The sequence below is a fragment of the Strix uralensis genome, chromosome 8 (assembly GCF_047716275.1).
Source record: "Strix uralensis isolate ZFMK-TIS-50842 chromosome 8, bStrUra1, whole genome shotgun sequence".
Classification (NCBI taxonomy): domain Eukaryota; kingdom Metazoa; phylum Chordata; class Aves; order Strigiformes; family Strigidae; genus Strix; species Strix uralensis.
In genome coordinates this window covers 3,577,826-3,597,739 of record NC_133979.1, presented here as the reverse complement: position 1 = coordinate 3,597,739, position 19,914 = coordinate 3,577,826, and the positions used below count along the sequence as shown (strand labels likewise).

The following is a 19,914-nucleotide window of genomic DNA, read 5'->3' as shown; positions in this document are numbered from 1 at the left end:
GAGTGCCAGTGGGACTCTCCCTAGAAAATGCTCCAGCCCTTCGCAGCGGCGTTATCAATGCCAACTTCAAACTGCAGGCAGGGGACAGCTCGCAGAGCAGACGCGGGGTGATTTTGGGCAGGGTATTCGTGGCATGAGGCATGGTGATGGGCAGAGCACCCATCCCAAGCCCCTCCACTGGCATTCCTGTCAGGCATCCCAGATGGCTGCACCCCCAGGCTGACACCAGGGGAAAAAAACCTTCAGTCTCTGCACTGAACTTGTAACAACTTCAGGCTTGCAAAGGCAGAAGGGTTCAGACACTGTCTGGCTTCCGCAGCCCCACAGCCGGGCTGTGAACCTCTTCCAGGGCTGGGAAAAAAAAAATCCGGAAAAGCAGAGGCATCCCACTGGGACCCGGGGGCTCTGTTGGGGGCTTTCACCAAGGACTCGCATCACAGAGCAGTGCCAGCACCTTCCCCATCGTTTAACCAGCAGCGCAACCAAAATGCTCATGTTAGCAGGAAAAACCACATTTCATTACTCTCTGTCTGCAGAACAGAGCTGCTGGCACTCCTGCAGGCTCACTGCGCTCGAGCAACGACTAAATGTAACTTTAACAGATTAAGTTTGAAGAAAAGCGGAAAAGTTTTGCCTTTGCAGGAAGCGAAATAGCCTGGACATGGAGAGAAACAGCAGCAGTTTGTCCTTGCTAGTGCTACCCAAGGCATGGATGGGTTAACTTCTTAGCCGAGGAATGAAAAATAGCCCCCTGATTTCAGCAGCCGGTTAAATGCCGCCTTTCCCACCAAATGCCGCCTTTCCCACGCAGCTCCAGCATCCCACACCACGCAGGGCTGTGACTCCATGTTGACAGCTTTCTGCTTTCACAAGCAATTACTGAGCTCAGGGTTCAAAACGAATTTAAGAGCACGTTGGCTTATTCAATGTTTACTCCAAATATTTTCTGTCACATTCTTCTGGTTTAGTTACGCTTGTGCATCTTTCCTGAGCATGTTCGTAGGGGTTTGTTGCTTGTGTTCTCTATACAAAGCAGCACGACAGAAAAATATACATACTTCTATATGGCACTGATTTTAAAGTAAGCCTAAAAGAATGGTTTAGTTTTCCCACTGGGAAGACCCAGCAGGAAGACTTTATTTGGAGCATTTCCGTATTGCAATTACACACATTAGACCTACAGTTTTTCCCAGATTTAATCCCCGTGGGCCTGAAGAAGGTTTTCAAGTCTGTGTCCCCTTAAATAAGCTTTTAATCAGGAGCTATGAATGAAGTCAAAACATGCAAATTAATTAATTATGGGTTGGTGCTTGCTGGATGTCTATCTGGCTTCTGATAGCTTCGCCCAACAGAGCGGGTGCAGGGTCGGACATGGGGAAGGGTTTCACCTGGGCACGGCCCCAGATTGTCCCACAAGTGTGAGGATCAAGGTCACGGCCTAAAATTGCTGCTGCTTTACGTTATACACCAGCTGTCAGGGGGGATTTTGTGTTGCAGGCTGCTCCCATGGATGACAGGAGACAGACAGCCACGAAATGGCTCGAAAGCCATCCCGTCGGTCCCTGCCCATCCCTGCCACGGCCACCACTGCCTTCTTGGATGCTCGCAGGGCTGAGGGACAAAGCTGCTGCCTTCCTTCCCCTCCCCAAGCAGAATCACTGCAGGAGGGCAGGTTTGGGCTTCAGCTGCCGCTCCCCTCCACCGCACAGACCTGCAGGGACAGAGCTTGCCCTTGGTACCCAAAGAGTTACACCCAAACCTGCTCCATCCAGGCGGTCTGCTCGATTGCACAACCACCAGCCCAGCTATTATTGCAAGTGGACATACCAAGAATAAATATAGCCTCTCGGGGAATATTTGTTGTACAGATTTTTCAATTCTGTTTTCACTGCAAAGGAAGAAAAATAACCCATTTCCAGTCTGCTGGGGACATCCACACGGGTGGGATCTCTGTGGTGCAGCGGTGGGCTGTGATCGGCTGCCGGCTGGCACAGGCACGGGAAGGAGTTTCCTTCCAGGAGGAAAAAAAGAAGTTTGTAAACTTTGTGGGATTAAATAAATAAATAAGTAAATAAAAGCACTTTAAAGTCCCAGTTTGCATTGCAAGAAGTTGTCATGAGGTTCTCCAAGTGAGAGCAAACAGGGTTTCTGCTACAAGAGATTTGCATCCCGGGAGCCTTCCTGGGTGCATTTGGCATCGTGTAACCATCGCTGCCAGCGGCCCCACGCCCCACCGCATCCCTCGGACCTGGTGTGGGCACATGCTGGGCTGGTCCGTGCTGCCTGTCAGGGGGCAGAAAACAGCTGAGCAGACCCCAAAATTAAAGTGGGGAGACCAGATGATGCCTGAGCTCCAGGGAGCCCATGGCTATAAACCCATCAGCATCCAGAAAGGCAAGCTGGATCCATCCCAGCCCGGCGTGCACCCTGCGGCCACACATGGCTCGGCACTGTGCTTGCTGGGCTGGCTTCCCTCTGTGCTGGGGTCACCCGACCACATGCGTGGAAGCGGAGCAGGACCAGATTTGGGGATGCAAAACCAGTCATCGTATGGGGAGAGTGAAGATGGTAGAGGCGGCGGGTAAAAAGGTATGACAAGAAAAGGGATATAAATCTTTAACCGCTCTGAAAACGAAACACCGCATAGTCCAGATGCCTGCTTAAAATTCACCCTCCGTCTCGGGGCCAGCGGATGGCTTTGGCACGTGGCTTAGGACCATGAGTACCCTGAGCGCCAGCCCCAGCACTGTATCACACCCAAAGCTGAAGCTCCCTTGGCTGCTGCCTGTCTGGGGCTTCTCGAGAGGACAGTTGGGAGCTGGAAGCAGTTTGTGAGTGCTTGAGATGGACAAGGTCCCTCTGCAACCCATCAGCTTGTGGCTGCACGGATGTAGAGGGTCAGGCTGGCCTCCCACCCTCTGCCAGCCATCACTCTCTCTGCACAATTACATACACAAAGCAATGGAAGGGGCTGGATGGGGCTGGAGACGGGGGCTGCTCGCATGGAAAACATCCTGGAGGTGTGCGGAGCCTCACTGGTGTTTGAAAGAGTGGCAGGCTCATGAAAAATCTGAATAATTAACCCAGCACCACTTAATAAAGAAGACAATCGCTTTCAGCGTGTGTGCAACCCTCGGCAGCCGGCGGTACTTAAACAGCCATTTCAGGCATCTTTTCAAATGGCAGTAATAAAGTTGTACAGATACTGATTTTATTAAAGCTGCTTATTGCTGTTTAATAAATGCCGTGAGCTTCCTGCCAGCATTTCCATTAGAGACGGGTCAGGACGAGACCTGGACATATCAGATATCCAAACTCTTGCCCTCTTTTATAGCTCACCAGGAGGGGAAAACGATCACATTCATCCCCTCCTCTGATAACCTCTTTTCCAACTGACCTTCAGCTCATTCCAGCCATGGTCTTATAAAAGCTTTGGTCGATTCTCATTATTTTATCCTGTGCCTTGAAAACTGCGGCGTTTTCCCTAAAGTCTCCTTTCCCTGAGCCAGGCGATCACAAAAACTACTCAAAGCCATGAATCTAAGGCACTCCACAGTCAGAAGGCAGACAAAAATCTGAAATGTCTCGTTTCTAATGTTTACTCTTTTTGCCTCAATCCCACAGGTTTCGGGGGGGAAACCAATGAAGCCCTCTTTTGGCTTCTGGTCTCTTCCAAGCTGCTGTTTTCCATCTCCTTGACCCTGGGACAGGTCAAGCTTTGCTGCCATGTTACTGAATAATTTCCATGTGGTCAAAGAAGCTGGTGGCAACTTTATGACCACAGGGTTGTCCTTGGTTTGGCCAGGGCTTGGTGCATCCTTGGGGCTCCTGCGCTCATCCCACTCGAGATCCTGACCTTTGGCCCAAGCTGGCCTGGAAATGTCTCCGTTTCCTACGGAAAACCAGGATCCTTTGGGTGTTTTCAGAAGGTGGTTGTGGAGGATGAACCACCAAACCAAGGTGGTCCTGCTTGTTGGGAAAGGCTCATCCACCTGGATCTTGCTCGGCTGCTTGCTGAGACATGACATGGATGGGGCAGCGCTGGGAAGAAATGTGTTGTGCCGTGTCCAATCCCCTTGGTGCTTACTGAGAGATGAAACACCGGAGTTTGTGGAACTGGAAAAACTCACCCTGACACACAAACAGGGCTTCCTAAACCCACCAGCCTGAGAAATCACCAAAAGTGCATTTATGGTTGTGAAGGCCAACTGGTGATCCGGTGTCTGTCCTGTCTGACCCTGGTAAGGATCCCATCATCAACACAGGTCCTCTTCTGCTGGAAGTGGGACTCTGAGGTGCTTTTAGGAAAGCCCTATTCTCTGCATGCCTATTTTTCTCCTCTTCCCTGGGCAACCGCTGCAGTTCCCCATGGAAAGACGGGGCCATTTTATACAGAATTCTGGCCTGAGCCAACAAGACTCAGATTTATCACACTCACGACAGGTTTAAAAACCTCTTCAAACAGGAATATTTATTTTTCAGGCCACCTGAAACCACTCTCCACATTTATCAGGACCGCAGAGGGGACAGACGTGCCACCTTCCTCCTCTGTTGGTGATTTCCACGTGGATATCAAGACCTGGGAGCCTTGCAGCCATGTTTCCCACCCTCTCACCCAGGTTATGGGGAAGGTTCAGGAAACAGGGACTTTCCTCCATTTTTTTGACCAAGTTCAGGCTGCACATTGCTGGTGTATTTTCACCTTTCTCACTTGCACTGACACTCACTTTCAGCCCTGACGGACAGAGCAACTGGCTGCAATGATGAATTTAAGGTAATCACATTTGGAAGATGGGAGCCTCTGCGCGTGGGTGGGTTTTTCACTGTATTTCATGTTTCTGACTCCACCAAATTCTCCATTTTGGCAGTATATTATCGTAATAATGACAATAACTTCTTTTTCATGTGCTGTTTAAACCCTGGGATGGGCAGGAGTTGAGGCTTCCTGAGGCACAACGCCAAAAACATGAATTCCACCGAGGTCTAAAATAAACAGGGCTGAAGAAGAACCTCTCTGCAGCCAGTTCCTCCCCACCGCTCTCCTGAGCACCGGCAGCATGTGAATGTACACAGTCGAGGATTTCTGACCTGAGCTACCAGCTCCTTCACACCCCTGAGCCAGAGTCAGGGCTTCATTGACCAAAATCTGCATCTCGCTGCTCTTGAGCAAGGCAGCGTCACATAACCTCTGTCATGTGGGGCACCAAATGGAAAATACAGTAACTTTCTGTATTTATAAGGGCATACAAGTGATAGGACAAGGGGTAATGGCTTTAAACTGAAAGAGAGCAGATTTAGATTAGGTCTAAGGAAGAAATTCTTCCCTGTGAGGGTGGTGAGGCCCCGGCACAGGTTGCCCAGAGACACTGTGGCTGCCCCCTCCCTGGAAGGGTTCAAGGCCAGGTTGGATGGTGCTTTGGGCAACCTGGGCTAGTGGAAGGTGTCCCTGCCTGGGGCAGGGAGGTGGAATTAAAGGATCTTTAAGGTCCCTTCCAACCCAACCATTCTATGATTCTATGATTCTTTTTTTCTTTAACAAACGGGGCCACGTTCATCCCTGGTGCTGCTCCCAAAGCTTCCATGAAAAGACCCAAGATTTGATGTGTAACACTGACAAAAATGCTACTTTCAAAATATTTGGTGGCTGTAAAACCACAGGGGGAGGGACCCGAATTGGCAACAAGCTTGTGAATGAGCTTGTATTCATCTAACGCCGGCCATCTCTCAGAATCTCAAAACTGCTCCAGATGTGAAGGTTGTTTTGAGACCAAACCTCTCCCTCCTGAAATGTGCCTGTGCCGAGGGACACAGAGGCTGTTTGACGCGAAGCAACGTCTCACTTCTGCTCGGCAGCACATAAATGTGGGGAGAGTTATTTGGTTAGCTGAGGACGAAGGGAGGCTTTGTGACACCGAATTGGATGGCTCCTGCAAGAAAGGGACAGCCCCAGCACTGCACAAGGGGGATGATTCCGCACTTGGGAGACAAAACCTTCTCTGTAACCAGACCTTCCAGAAAGGAGCCGAACATCACCCTGGTTTTCCTATTCACAAGTGGTTTGGAAACTGCACTGGAAGACTGACTGAGCCCACAGCAGCAACAGGCTCCCCCCTCATCTTATCTTCCAGTTTCAGGATTATTTTAATGAATCCATTAACTGATCCCTCCTCAACCACAGATTCCCCAGCCAGGTTGCTGTTCACCAGGCTGGCTGCCATTTCAGCAGATGCATTTATTTTTGAAATATTACAGTCAAAGCGACAAATAAACAATCATAAACCTGAGGTTATAGGCTCCCTCCTCTCATTTACCGTTTCGGGAATCATTTAAGAGATCAGCTTTTTCCATTTAGTCCATCCTAAATCAAACACAAAACACCGGGAAGACTACAAAATGGGTACAAAGGCAAATGCTGCTGTTTTTTACAGTGCTCCCCTTCTCTCTGCCCATCACTGCTGTCACTAGCCTTACCCTGCATGTGCAATGTATTTGGGTGCTCACCACCTTCATTTGGGCGACGCAGCTGAAATATTTAATTTCTGGTTTAGCCTCTGGACAAAGGAAACCCTTCCTGGCAGTGTCACATCCCATAGCTGTGAGGAAAATGAGATAACCCTGCACAGTACAGTCCTGCTTCCATCTCTGGCTGGTGAACGTCGTACCCAGAGCATCCAGAGTGGAATTCCTCTGCCCTGAACTTACTTGGATTTGCAGTTGAGATTATTCAACCCACTTTCTGCCATCACCATCTTCTCAGGGACCACCCAGCCTCTTCTCCACAGATCTCAGACAATGGTCTACCCCAGTGCAGCAGCTCCCTGTTCACGCTCACTCCGATTTCTCCCGGAGCAGAGTCAGAGCCCAGCGCGTCTTTGCTTTAGGCCTGCAAGAAATCACAAGCCGAATGCTGGGAGCTGACGAAAGTGCTTGCACGGGGCACGCCTGGTCCCGGCAGAGTTGGGCTGCTCAGAAATGCCCTGGCAGCGGCCGCTGCCGAGGAAAGGCGATGCTGCCTGCGAGGGAGAGGCACTGCCCGTCCCTCTGCTCGCTGCCAAACGTGCCGCTGGAGCGGCCCCTCTCTTGGCCCCCCTAAAGATGCAGAAATCTGGAGCTCAGCCTGGCCGGACCAGACCTGCAGCCGAGCCCTGAGAGACACGCGGCTCAGGGAACCGGGGCACAAACCTCACTAGAGACAGAAATGAGTTACGGCGCCAAGAGTTTCTGTGTCGGGATGGCTGGAAAGCCGGCGAGGAAGTGGGGAGAGGCTGGAGGCAGGCGCCGGCGACCATGCAGAGCCGTGGAGGCTGGGCTGGGGCTTGCCTGAGCCACATTTTCCCAGCTGGGGAGGGTTTTGAGGCTCAACGCAACTCCGGCTGCTCTGGGATCGTGGTGACTTCCGCTGCGTTGCCTGGGGCCGGGGGGCCCTGCCCAGCCCTCACACCGTCACATCTGGGGGTACCCCCCAGGGCTCGGAGCCTTCCTGCCCTCTCCCCGCTGCCCAGCCATGCTCTGTGCCTCCGTCCCGCACCCAGGGGTGCCCTGGAAGCACTTCTGTCCTGGGTGATGCAGGGCTGTTGCTGCTCCCAGGCAGCTACTTGAGGGGCCAGGCGCCCTGAGCACCACCGGAGCACCCCCCGAGCATTCTTCAGCCAGGGGACTGAGGGGACACATCCCAGGTGTCCCCTCAGCACCCCCGGAGCACACTCTGGAGCATCCCTCAGCACTCCCTGAACATCCTCCAGCGCACCCCTGGGGCCCCCTTTGAGGCACCCCCAGAGCATCCTCCAGCGCACCCCTGGGGCCCCCTTTGAGGCACCCCAGAGCATCCTCCAGCGCACTCCTGAAGCACCCCCGACCATCCACCACCGCACCCAAGTACCCTCCCGGCACCCCCCAGGCACCCCTGCCGCACCCCGCGACCACGTCCCTGAGCGCCCTCCGGAGCAATGCCCGGGGCGGGGGGGAAGGCGGTGTCGCGCCCCCCCCCCCCTTACACCCCCCCCCAAGCTCCCGGGATCCGCTGCCCCTGCCGCGGGCCGGACCCCTCCCGGGTGTTCCCCCCTCCCTCCCCTCCCCTCCCCGTTACCCCCCCGGCCGTTACCTGGGGCCGGCGGAGCGCGGCGCGGCGGTACCGGCGGCCCCGCTGCCTCCGCCCGGGGACGCGGCGCGGCGGGGCGGGGCGGGGCGGGGGCCCGAGGCAGCGGGGATGGGCTGCGGGAGGGTCAGCGGGAGCCAGAAGGAGCGGCTGCCGTGGGAGGCCAGAAATCCTTTTTTTTTTTCTTTTTTTTTGGTGTGTGTGTTGTTTTTCTTTTCTTCTGACTGCGGCATTGTGCTGGATCCTTCTCTTTAATGCTTTATTTATACTTTTCTAGCTCATCCTGTTTGCACAGATGCGGATCAAGAGCAGCGGGAAGGGGAAAATCTGCGGGGACGGGCCGTGGCTGCAGAACTTGTCCTGTATTTGCTTCAGCTGTTCTCCAGCTCAGCCGTTCAACGCGGTCCCGTTTACATCGGTCCCTCATACCTCAATGTGAAAACGTAAAGAAAATGCAGTCGGAATTTTGGGGTTTGAGCCTCCCTGTGTGCCTTACCCCGCGTGATTTACATGCTCGTCATCTACCGACTTGCAGCAAGTCGCTGTAATGGCTTTTTTTTTTTTTTTCCTAGACTCCGGGGCCAAGCAGAAATCAGTAGTTTAGTGACCTGCAATAATACCTTCAACTTTTAGGTGAAGCTTTTGATTTCGGTTGCCTTGAGCCATGGAGGCAAAGCCCTGCCCTGCTCCCAGCTGCTCTGGAGCGTGGGAGAGCAGCGGCTCCAGTCGTGCTGGGGGCAGCTGCGTGGGCTCCATCTGGGCTATGAACTCAGCATCCTCCGGGGACGAATAAGGCCCGCTGTGATTCCCCCTTCCTTCGAGAGGAGCACAAATGCCTTTCAAATCTGGGTGGGAAATGCTGTAAATCAAGAGCAGTGTTTTCAGGCTCCCATGGTCCTGCCGACACTGAAATTTCCACCTCTTGGGTTTTCATCTCCAGGCTGAAAAACACCTCTGAGCAGAGTGGTTGCCAAAGCCCCTGGCTTGGGTGGGTCTGTGGGTGGACGGGGCGAGGGGGCTCCGACCATGGGAGTGTGGGGGTCTGAAGCAGGTGCCCTGAGGCGGGGGCTCAGCCCCGGGGGATCCCCCATCATCGGAGGGTATCTGAGGGTTGGGCTCTGGCCACTGCCCAGCGAGAGCGAAGCCCTCCCCACAGTGCCCAAGCTCCTGGTAAAACATGGAGGGATAAAATCTCCCATTACCCAGCTCAGGAGTGACTGGGGCTCTGACACCCAGCTCGGTCTGCTCCACGGGAGGGGCTTGGGTGCTGAGCGAGAGGAAGACATTTCCTGATGATTTTAACAACAGATCAAAGAATCGAGGGAAAAGTGTGTCTTCACGCCACGAGGACAACCCCTGCCCCTGCTGCTCAGGTCATCTTGGCAGGGCCCAAAAGACAGGGACCATGATATCAGAAAGATTTTTTTTTCTGGCATCGCTGGCTAGTGGAGGCAGGAGATGAATCCTACATTATTTTCTTCTCCTGTTCCCAAACAACAAACCTACTTTGATGTGCAATTGTGGCCTTCGAGGCACAGCACTTCTGCTGCTCCTGGGATGGTGCAGTTAAACTATCACTCGCTCCTTAGGCTCATCCTCAAAGCCATGATGATCCCTGAGTCTTAAAGACAACGAGGTGGCTTTTGCAACAGAAACTTCGGGCACCTACAGGAAGCTCTTGTGGTCACAGACATTCAGCTGAACTTGTGTTTTGTTCTGTTTTCCCTGGGCTTAGATTAAAGAGCTGAGAAGTGTGCGTGGGGGGGGGTAAGAAGCGGTGACAGTTCACAGCACACACTTCTGCAAGTGTGCCCCAGAAAAGCAAGCAACAGCTACCAAAAACCCTGCTTTTGAGCGAACGGAATCAAAATCAGTTCCCCTTTTCAGCCACTGAGGTTTTACTTGCTCGATAACTTGAAGACAAAGAATCTCTCTTCTATGCCATGTTAGGTGCTCAGAAGTGTAACATGTATATGCATAAAACTTCTGTGACTCCCTATTTAATCCAAGAGCATAACAGTGCTTTCAAACAATCAGGATAAACGAGGAGTACTTTGCTGTGTGTAGAAATGAATCATGATAAATTGTTTAAAAACGGATTAGGTGACTTAGGAGACCTCCAAGGTGGCTATCGCACACGACGATTGAAGAAGCCCAAGATGGCTGTGGCTCCCCTTCTCCCACCATGTCCTTCAGCTCCACGCTCAGGGAGTGTCAGAGGCTGTATTCTCCGCTATGTATTTCGGTCTTGCAAAGTTCAGCTATTCTTAGGCGAGGTTGTGAGTCATTAAGCGTTTTCAGAATGTTTATTTGTCAAGCCACAGGCACTTAAATTTACTTCTGAAGCCAGACAGCCTGCTCAGAGGATTTCTTCCTGCCACAGAAATTACTAGGTGAAATTCCACGGCAAGAGGTCAGCCCTGCCGCCCAAAACGCTGCGAGTTGGATCCCACCCAAGGGCTGCCACCAGTTCAAGTTTAAAGCAGTCTAATTTTCAAAGGTGGATATAAGAGGGGAAAAGAAAAATGTGGTTCCCCACAGTCTTTTACCACCTGATTTAACTTTCCTGTGTGTTTCTTAAGACAGGGACCAGACCTTCCTAGTTGGCTGTAACACCTCAGAGGGTGGATGGTGGTTTGGATGCTGAAAGAACTCCCTGCGGAAGCAGGTTTCCCTCGGGTGGGGGGATGAATTCCTCCCGGAGACACCTCCCTCGCCTGTAGTGAGGTTTCTCCCTGAGCTTCCCCACACAGACAGACAGGAGTGGAGTGAGGCTCCTGCCCTGTGCTGGGAGCAAGACAAAGTCGACATCATGTTCAGAGCCTGTAGTGATGGGGCCGGGGGCTGATGCGATCGAGTCCTTTTGGAAACGCAGTACAAAATCGCTATTGTTCTATACGATGTTACGCTTGTGCCAACATCCATTTTGGTAGACTCTTTGCAAACTGCTCCCCCTTTGCTGTGCTCACAGGAGCTGCCTTGTATGGTCTACGAATGCTAAAATCCTGCCCCATCCACCCACACGAGGCTGGCATGGCTATGGCCTTCCACGCGTGCTTTTGGGTCGGTAGCATGAATGGGGCAAAACACTTCATCAACCTAATGAAGTAGCTCAATTTGGGAAGACTTTATGGCCCGTGCCATGATTATCACAATACTTTAAAACACCTGAGAGGTTTCCCTAACCCTTTCACACGCCAAACCAAGCGTTTGCGCTTCCCTGTGCACCCCAGCCAGCTGGATGCAGGCAGGAAAAAATGTGGGGGGCAGATGTGACTTCTGTGTCAGGGAGGAGAAGATAGGGCCTCCAGGAACCAACCTCATGGTCATTCAAAAGCTGCCAGCCCCGTCCTGTCCTGGGCTGTGCACATCCAGTGACCCCAAATAGGTATGGAAAGTGCTTCATTTTCTTATGACACGTGGATGACTCCTGCAATGTTCCCATCAAACCATGTGAGCTTGCCTCAAATCAATTTGCTACAGTTGTGTTGCCTAAAAGAAATTGCTATGTCTTTGCAAGCATAAACAAGAAATGATAGTGCTTACAGGGCAGTCAGCACTGCTGTGGCCATAGCTGGAATCCAGCCAGCCATTTATAGACCCCAAATCTACCTAAAGAAAAGGAAATTCTTATTGCAGTTAACCATATATCTCGTAAAGTACAATTATCATTTTTCCATAAATCTACTTTCACTGCTGTATTTTCTGTTCCTGTTTTCTCTCAGTCATCACAGTCTCTGACTACTGCTTATCTATTAGGGTGGGATTGCGTTTCATATGTTTTTGCACTAAAAAGAGGATAGAAGAAATAATACACCATGCAGAACACGGATTTAGCTAGCTCTTTTCTTGCCACGCTTACTGAAAGCATCCCAAAGTCACAATAAAGACATGAGCGCCTTCATCCAGCACCTTGCCTCAGTGTCTAGGGCGCTGGCTTTTACCACATGCCAGGAACATGGACTATTTTGATTTTAGAGGAAAGCAATAAAGGACTGAAGGGTGATGAGCTGCAGCTCTGACTTCTGGGTGAAGAAGGTGGTGGGTGCCATGGTGCAGGCCAGACCCTGCACATCCTCACCCAGTCGGGCAGCAGCACAGGCTGGTGTGCCTGTGTCGGTGACAGCAGCTGAGTGTGACAGCTACCCAGGGAGCAGGCGTGTGTGTGTGTGTGTTCATGACCCTGGGCTTACTGTCATGAAGCTTTTTGTAGGAGCAAGAACACAAAACAGAGAGATACTCAGCTGTTCTCTGCCTTAGCTTTGGTTTTCTGGATTTTTAGTCATACAGAATCTGTCACTCTGGTCCAAGCGATGGTCTGACTAATTCACACTGACCCACCACGCCGGGAGTTTCTGTGCTGTAATAGTGGTTTAGTGCTCAGAGATTATTTATCTGTAATACTCCCAATAAGCTGCACCTAGAGAAGAGTATTTCCCCAGACTCCTGCAGTTCCATCCTCTAGGCTGAAGGGTGAAACGTGATCCCTTGGCTTCGCAAGGCTCCCATGGACAAAAATGTTACTTTAAAAACATTTAATGTGTCTCCTTGGAGCTGTGAACTCAGCAGACTGACTGCAGCCTGCACATTTTGACACCACCCTCCTGTGACCCACTTACAGCCCCTTCTTGGACTAGGGGATGGGGCAGAAGGAGGCACCGATCTCTTCCTACACTCCTTAACACCATAAACGCTTTAATAAAGTTTTGCTTTTACTGGAGTGATTCATTCACTTATGATGTCTTTGACAGTAACAAAGAGTTTAATTTTAATATATATTAAGTCTCTGGGATGGGCAAGGAACCTGACAAGCATCACTGGATCCCACTCTTCAACTGAGAGTTTCCAGCAGGGAGTTCAGCAGTTTGGGAGGGAATGGCTCTGTGATGGGGACAAGACCCGGCACAGCGCTGCTACGGGGCCCGCACAGACCCATCCACACCAAAGGCTTTGCCCAGAAGGTGATGAGACACTTGACCACAGCCTCTTCTTTGGGTGCTCTGGCTCCTGCTGACTCCAGCAGCAGCTGGGGGAGGCAAGTCTGTCCTGCCCTGCAGGGACACAAAAGGCTCTGCAGTTTCCTTCTTGATGTGGCTATACTGGGGTCACAGAGGCCTTGCTATGTAATTCCTAAAAAACCTGGCAGAAATGGCTCTGCTATGAAGAACCGACTGTTTGTAGTTTGATTTTTTTAAAAAAAACAAGCCCTCACCTGAATCTTGAATCTTTATAACGGTGATCTCATGTCTCTAGCTGTGGACGTATGCCTCCAGGTTTGAGAGGAATGATAAAATCTGTTCTAGGTACGTCTGTCAATGGAGATGCTACCAGCAGATGGTGCAAGAATGCACATGTTGTGTTTCCTGCCGTCTCCGCTTCCAGGAGTGAGTTACAGCTCTGTGAGATGTTATTCCGACCTAAGAACAGAGATGGGGAGAGATTTTTATATTTATTTTGATTATGGCTTGCAATATAGCACCTGGCTTCTCATTTGAATTCCAGCCCATAATGGAAAACTGCACTGCCTCTCCTACCGGCAAAGCTGTGGATCCGTATGTTGTATTAAACAGAGCAGCAGGCTGTGAGTTGTGAAAAAAAATACACACAGACAGGCAAAAGGTGGGGAAAACACCCCTAATGATGCATGGGACCACTTATAGAACATCACTTTTTTCTGCAGTACAGAACTCAGCTTTCAAAGAGATTTGAGGATAAATGTTCTGTTTCAGACCCAGCTGCAGAGCCATCTTGCCTTTGGCAGATTTTCAGTGTACAGAACCACACGTTTAGATTGTTATGAACTAATCTGCTTTATCTTTACATTATGGGTGTAATTATTGTTATTTTCTTAGGTATAATAGATACATGTGTAGCTCTAGGAAGTTCATAGATCACATCCAACTGTGTCTTCTCCTAAGTTAAGAGAGAGATAAATGAGGGCTAAGGCTGCATACTGCCTGTGGTATCAGGAGCTATACATCTCAATCTCAAAACCAATAAACTCTCCCGCACAGAGAACATCATGGTTTGTGCATTGACAAGCTCACGGCTGGGGGCTCAGGCCTCCAAGCTGTTGTTTGCCTTTTGGAAGCTGAAATAAAAGGGAGCTCATTGCAGGCTTTACCATGGAGTTTATAGAATTGCAGTAATTTCTAATTTATTTCCTGCTTTTCCTAAAGTCTGCACCTTTAAGGATGCCTAATCTAAAGTTTTTTTAGACAAAAACCAGCCACACGGGCCTAGCTTTTGGGATAGGTTTTACATGGCAGAGACTGGAGCTGGAGGAAGTCCCTGACTCCCTCCCAGGTGCCCTTCTCCTCTGGGTTGTTCCATGAAATTGCTCTGCGATCCACGTTAGCAAGAAGATCCCACCCCTGATATGAGACAGTGACTCTGCTGCTGCCTCACTCCCTTGGTCTGACGTTAAATCACACAAATTCATCCCATTTTGTTGCTAGAAACCAGGCCAAGCCCTGGAGAGGTACCACTCTCAAAGGGACTGTAGTTCTACAGTGGCCAAATTGTTCCCTCGTCCACCGACACAACAGTATCGATGTTAAAAATGGGTTATAAAATGATTTGAGATCCTCTGAAAGCAGATGTAGCTCGTCAAGCAGGAATAGTTCAGGGTTTGTGATGGTCCCAGGCTGTTTGCTGTGGGAAAAGTCAGATTTTCTTTCCAGTGTAGTAAAGTGAGTCAGACAATTTGTTCCTGTGTTTCTGGTTGTGAAAGGGGACAGAGCTTGCACGAACTGTGGCTCACCAAACAATAAGAGCCCTAAATATTCATTTCCATTCCTTCTACCTGAAGCCAGTCCTGTCTTGACATTTTATAGTCAGCATTTTTATTTTTGTCAATGGTTTCTTACCTTTCCTACCGTAGGACGTTTGACCGAGTATCATATTCCTCAGGCACGAACTAAGTTTTGCTAATGTGAACAGCGGAGAGCCCAGCGTAGGCTGCAGCCCCTCCTGCGCGGAGGTCCCTGGCTGATCCGAGCCTGCTGAAAGAGCACATTGTCTGTGTACGATTTGCACAATGTTCACGAAATTCCCAGAATAATTCTGACAATATGGGCACCCTGACAGATTTATAGGCCTATCGCTTGATATGGCTGCAGGGTTTAGAAGCTGCTATAATTTATGTGATTCAGCAACAGCTAGAGGTTGTGGAGGTTTTTTCCTGCAGGGGTTAGTGCTCTGTACTGGAGACTTCCTTCAAGAGTCCAGAAATCCCATCTCTGGGGAATCTGCTCTTTCCAGGCATTTCATATGCTTATTTTTGGCTATGTCTGTGGAGATTTCTGGTTTCCCAGTGCAGCTATTTTTATAACATATAGCTGTGAAGTCTATAGTATTAGACATAATTTAATCTTGCATGTTTGAGTGTCTCAGGACCGTACGTATGCAATTACTGCCTCTTGCACCTGCTCCCTCTTTGGCCTGTATTTGAAACACTCCTTTACTGTAAGAAACCGAAGCTTCGGAGGCTTCTAGACAACAGTTCCTTTATTGAGCGTGCTAAGCCACCATAAATATTTAATTAGGTGTTGCTCTATTTTTAGAGAGATACAGAAAAAAAAAAAATAAAATCCCCATTTCCTTACATTTAACCAGAACATTTTCCTGCTGGAAAAATTTCCCTGCATTAACTAGTGACAGGGAGCCATATTTTAAAGAGGGTACATAAAAATTTGAGAGGGTGAAAGGCTGGTAAAGAGGAGATTTCACTCAGCTGAGGGTTCTCTCCTGTAGTCCACTAGGTGGGAAGGGAGGCTGTCGGATGAAGCTCTGCAGGTGCCTTTCGGGCAGCATGGCACCATGTCGGGCTGGTGGGTGCAGCCACTTCCCAGTGAGGGAGCTCCTGCTTCTCCTGTATTTGCTGTCTAAAAATGGCTTCACTGGTATTTTTTAATGCTCAGTCACGAATCAGCTAACCAAGCTGTCCTGGGTATGCCAAGTGGTGACATTGTACCTTCAGATACAGGGATTACCTGGACTGTAATTGCAGCTGATGTAGGCATGTATATCTACGTAAGAAAGCAAAGGCAGAGGTGTGATTGTACTGCCAAATTTAAAAAAACCAATCAGTTGATGGAACTACAGCTAAGATTTCACCCCACCCATTTAACAAAACAGGTCTCCTAGGAGGGTTTGTTAAAATCAGCTAATTATAAGGCCTCATATCATGCTCCAAACATTACCTTGTGTCATTTGGCTTGAAATCGCCTCCAGGAATGCACAGTAAATACCAAGAATGAGTCCTGACTTCTCCTGTAGTTCTTACACTTCAAAGGCAGTTCCAGTCTTGCTGCCACCTGTATTAGAAGGTTGGTCTGATTACCTGGTGTGGGCAGTCCATCTCTGCCGTGTCCTCGAATTCTTGTCCTGTGGCTTCCCACCCAACCAACCTCATCTCCTTGACATCACCTCTCTTCATCTTGCTGATTTCTACTCAAGAACCATCTGAAAATTCCCCTGTCCTTTTCAGTGGTTAAAAAAAAATAGGACAAGATTAAAGGACCAAATTCTAAAATGCTGTAACTGCACTGACCTCAAAACCACCGTTTGATGGCACAGAATTAAGTACACTAAAATCAACGGCAACGAATGCTTTAATGAATAAAAAATTTAGTTTAAAAAAAATCATGCTTTATATATTGCAAACAGTTTTTCATTCAGGTGACAGAGGGGAACCCTAAAGATCACTCAGCCAGAATGTCTCATAATTATATTGACTTTGTCTTTAGAAGCCAGAGGGAACTAACTTACAAGTAAAGATGAAAAATGAAGTATGTATGGTTTGGTCAAAATAACAATGATGGGGAATTCGGAAGCAATTTGTGAGGATGTTAAGGGAGAGAAATTACTTAGAGCAGGATAGGGGTTATACCTAATCAGATGAAATTACCAGCAGAAAAAGTAAAACACATTCCGGAAGAAGACCTACGGGGCTGCACAACAGACTCATCACAGGATGACACAGAAGCCTCTCTGAATGGGAACATGTGGAAACAGACCCCACGCTGTGGAAGAAAGGGCAGGTAAAGTTTGTTCCAAACGGGTGCTAACTAAGTGCTCTGAGAGGTACTTTACCATCTTGTACTTCATGTATTAGTTGTGTGGCAGATGCATTTGTTGATTAAAATAAACATTATACCTGTTAAAACTGAGTCGACTACTTCATCAGCCAAATAAAATGTAATACACAGAACAAAGCCCTGTAACTCCCATGTGAGAAGCTGTGTACACCTCCAGTCTCGGCAAAAATACTCTTAACATCTCCCTTCCCTCTTTCACCCAGCTACTGCACCTGAAAGTTAAACCACCAGCCTGTAAATGTCCACAAGCCTAACTTTAAACCCAAAGCTAGGCCTTCCTAAGTCACTCATGGTGTTCCTAGGCACAAGTAAACATGAAGCACTTGTACACATGGAATTAGATTCTCAGATTGTAAAATCCCTGGACATAAATAGTCTTTTATCACATTTGCTAAAGCAGATTGCAAACCACGCACTTGACAGGGTAGACTTTCACTGAAATGCAATACCAAGAAGTAATAAATGGCCTTAGTCATGCCATTTGACTTGAGATCTGTCAGGACGCGCTGACATATCGAACGCAAACCTACCTGGAGCAACTGGACTCCTGCCCTTGGAGTTTATTCCAGTCTGTTATTGATTCAAGGTCCAAACACTAAGAGATTTCATCCTGTCTCATTACACCACTCTGTTGCCACCACGGTCCTGATTGCCCAGCACCTTCCAGCTCTCGGGGAAGCGACTCCTCAGCTGGCCACTCAAACTGGCAGCGTAAAGCAGATCTAACGAAACATTAAACAACCAGTTACATGACTTCTGAGCACCACCCACCTGGATAAGACTTCCTTACACATGCTTGTTGTCTCATACAAAAGAACCTCTGTTGTCCTGAGTGTCTATTAACTGCAGTGGACTTAAGGCAACATTGGCTAAGTGAAGCTAAATGTCATGCTGCAGAACTCGGGTCAGGAAATGCAGCAGCTTTCAATGGGAGCTCAGTATCTAGCCAGCTTTGGGGCTCTGTAAATCCCACTAGCCAAGTAAATAAATCTTTAGGTCAGTATATACCTTGAGAATCCGAACCTTGGCTCCTTGGGTGATGGGCCTGCACGTGTACAGGCATACGAGGGTACTCCACCCTGTAAGAGAAAGCAAAATGTGTGTGGTAAGCATGTATATGATAGATAATTTCTGCCATAATTCATATATATAGGGATATTGATCTGCAGTAGTAATTCATGTAGCAATGTAAAACGCATCCAAACAGATTGCAAAGAACTTTTCAAAATAAAATTGCTTTAAAAATGTTATTTAATCACTCCCAGATTTTGTTCCAGCACTAAACATATTTTACTCAGCAAATTTCAAAGTTATACGCTGCTGTACAGCAAATACGAAAAAAAAAAGTGTATGTGAGTTGTGAGGGAAGTGCCTGAAGAGAGGAGAGTAAAATATCCACAGATGTGGACAGGACACTGAAGTGCTGTGGATGTGTGGCAACCATGCGTTATTCCGTGGCAGTCTACTTTGCTTTTGTATTTAGCAGACAGCACGGTGCCACGCTCGGGGAAGGCAGCAGGAGTCTGTCCTGGGGTCCTTCAGCTCTGTAGGAGGAGTGCTCAAATTTGGGGTAACTCCACCCAAGGTGAAGAGTGCTAAGGCCTAGGAGTGGCCATGGCTTAAAGTCAGTTATGAAAGCAATCCTATAAAATATCTTACTGAATAACTTAGAAAACCTTTACAAAAGTTTTCCAGTGGAGTCACGGATGTAACTGCAATAAACAACTGTGGTTTAGCTTAACAGGTTTTTCTTTTAATATAATTGTTAACATCAGTGCTTAGAAAGCGTGACTGTTACATGGAGTTCCTTAGTTCTAAAGATAAAAGATGAATCTTTAAAAGATTTCTGGCCTTTTGGGGCAATATTAAATGACATAGCATCACAGTATATAGACTTAAAGTAGCCAATTCATGTTTCATAATAAATATTTACTACAGCGACGCCTCCATCATGTTTCTCCCATCTCGCACTGTCCAAGTCCTGCCAGAGGAGAACTGTGAAAAATATAAGACCTTATATGGAGTAAATAAAGAGCAATTTTCAGAGCCAGATGAATTTGTGAAATATGGAAGCCATTGTATATGTAAAGACAAGCCCTCATAATTCACTGCAAGTGAAGCCACAAATTATTGAGGCCTTTCATCATAAACAGAATGTGTGTTCCGCAGATGTTCACTTTGTTGCAAGATTGACATTAGATTTAAAATATTTCAATCTTTTTATCAAAAAAATTAAAAGTGCACTTCTCTTCGGTCAAGCATAGAGAACATCTAGCCATGGGGTCACAGGGGCCTGAAATTTACTTTGATACATTTCCAGAGGTAACAAGATCTTTTACAACCTCTCATTAGTTTGATTGTCAAAGATTTTTTTCTTTAAAACAAAAACGTTATCAGCAGCCTGGCAAAAAACTCTTAGCTTTTCTGTAGAAAGGGGCCTCTATAAACCACGTGATGAACCTATAGCTACCACATATATGTGACAGACAATAAACGTACTTACTCTCAGCCATCACCAGACCCAAGTCACTCTGCCATTGCTTATACATAAAGGTTTCTGCTGACCTTCTGCTACAGCCCTGTTAGCAAACCTCTGTAGGGCCCAGGTTAAAGAGCACAACAGTCATCTATAGTTATTTTCCCACATACCATCTTTTGAGCATACTGATCCCTATACCAGGATCTTTTGCAGCCTTAACAGCCTCGATGAAAGATACG

The 19,914-nt window shown here is 48.5% G+C and overlaps 1 protein-coding gene across 6 annotated transcripts in view; it reads right to left on the bottom strand.

The window, feature by feature from the left end:
- The window catches only part of KANK4 (KN motif and ankyrin repeat domains 4), a 35,164-nt gene extending 16,888 nt beyond the window's left edge, over nucleotides 1-18,276 (bottom strand). For 3 of the 6 annotated variants that reach the window (XM_074875871.1, XM_074875875.1, XM_074875877.1), the window contains exons 1-6: nucleotides 18,205-18,276; nucleotides 17,727-17,918; nucleotides 17,007-17,121; nucleotides 16,300-16,413; nucleotides 14,965-15,096; nucleotides 13,308-13,512 (exon numbers count right to left, since the gene is read on the bottom strand). The gene's annotated coding sequence lies outside the window, so the exon portion shown is untranslated. Of the gene's footprint in view, nucleotides 1-8,101; nucleotides 8,651-13,307; nucleotides 13,513-14,964; nucleotides 15,097-16,299; nucleotides 16,414-17,006; nucleotides 17,122-17,726; nucleotides 17,919-18,204 lie in introns of those variants that run through there. The other 3 variants (XM_074875872.1, XM_074875874.1, XM_074875876.1) reach the window with 1 other exon arrangement.
- Nucleotides 18,277-19,914: the final 1,638 nt, after the last annotated feature.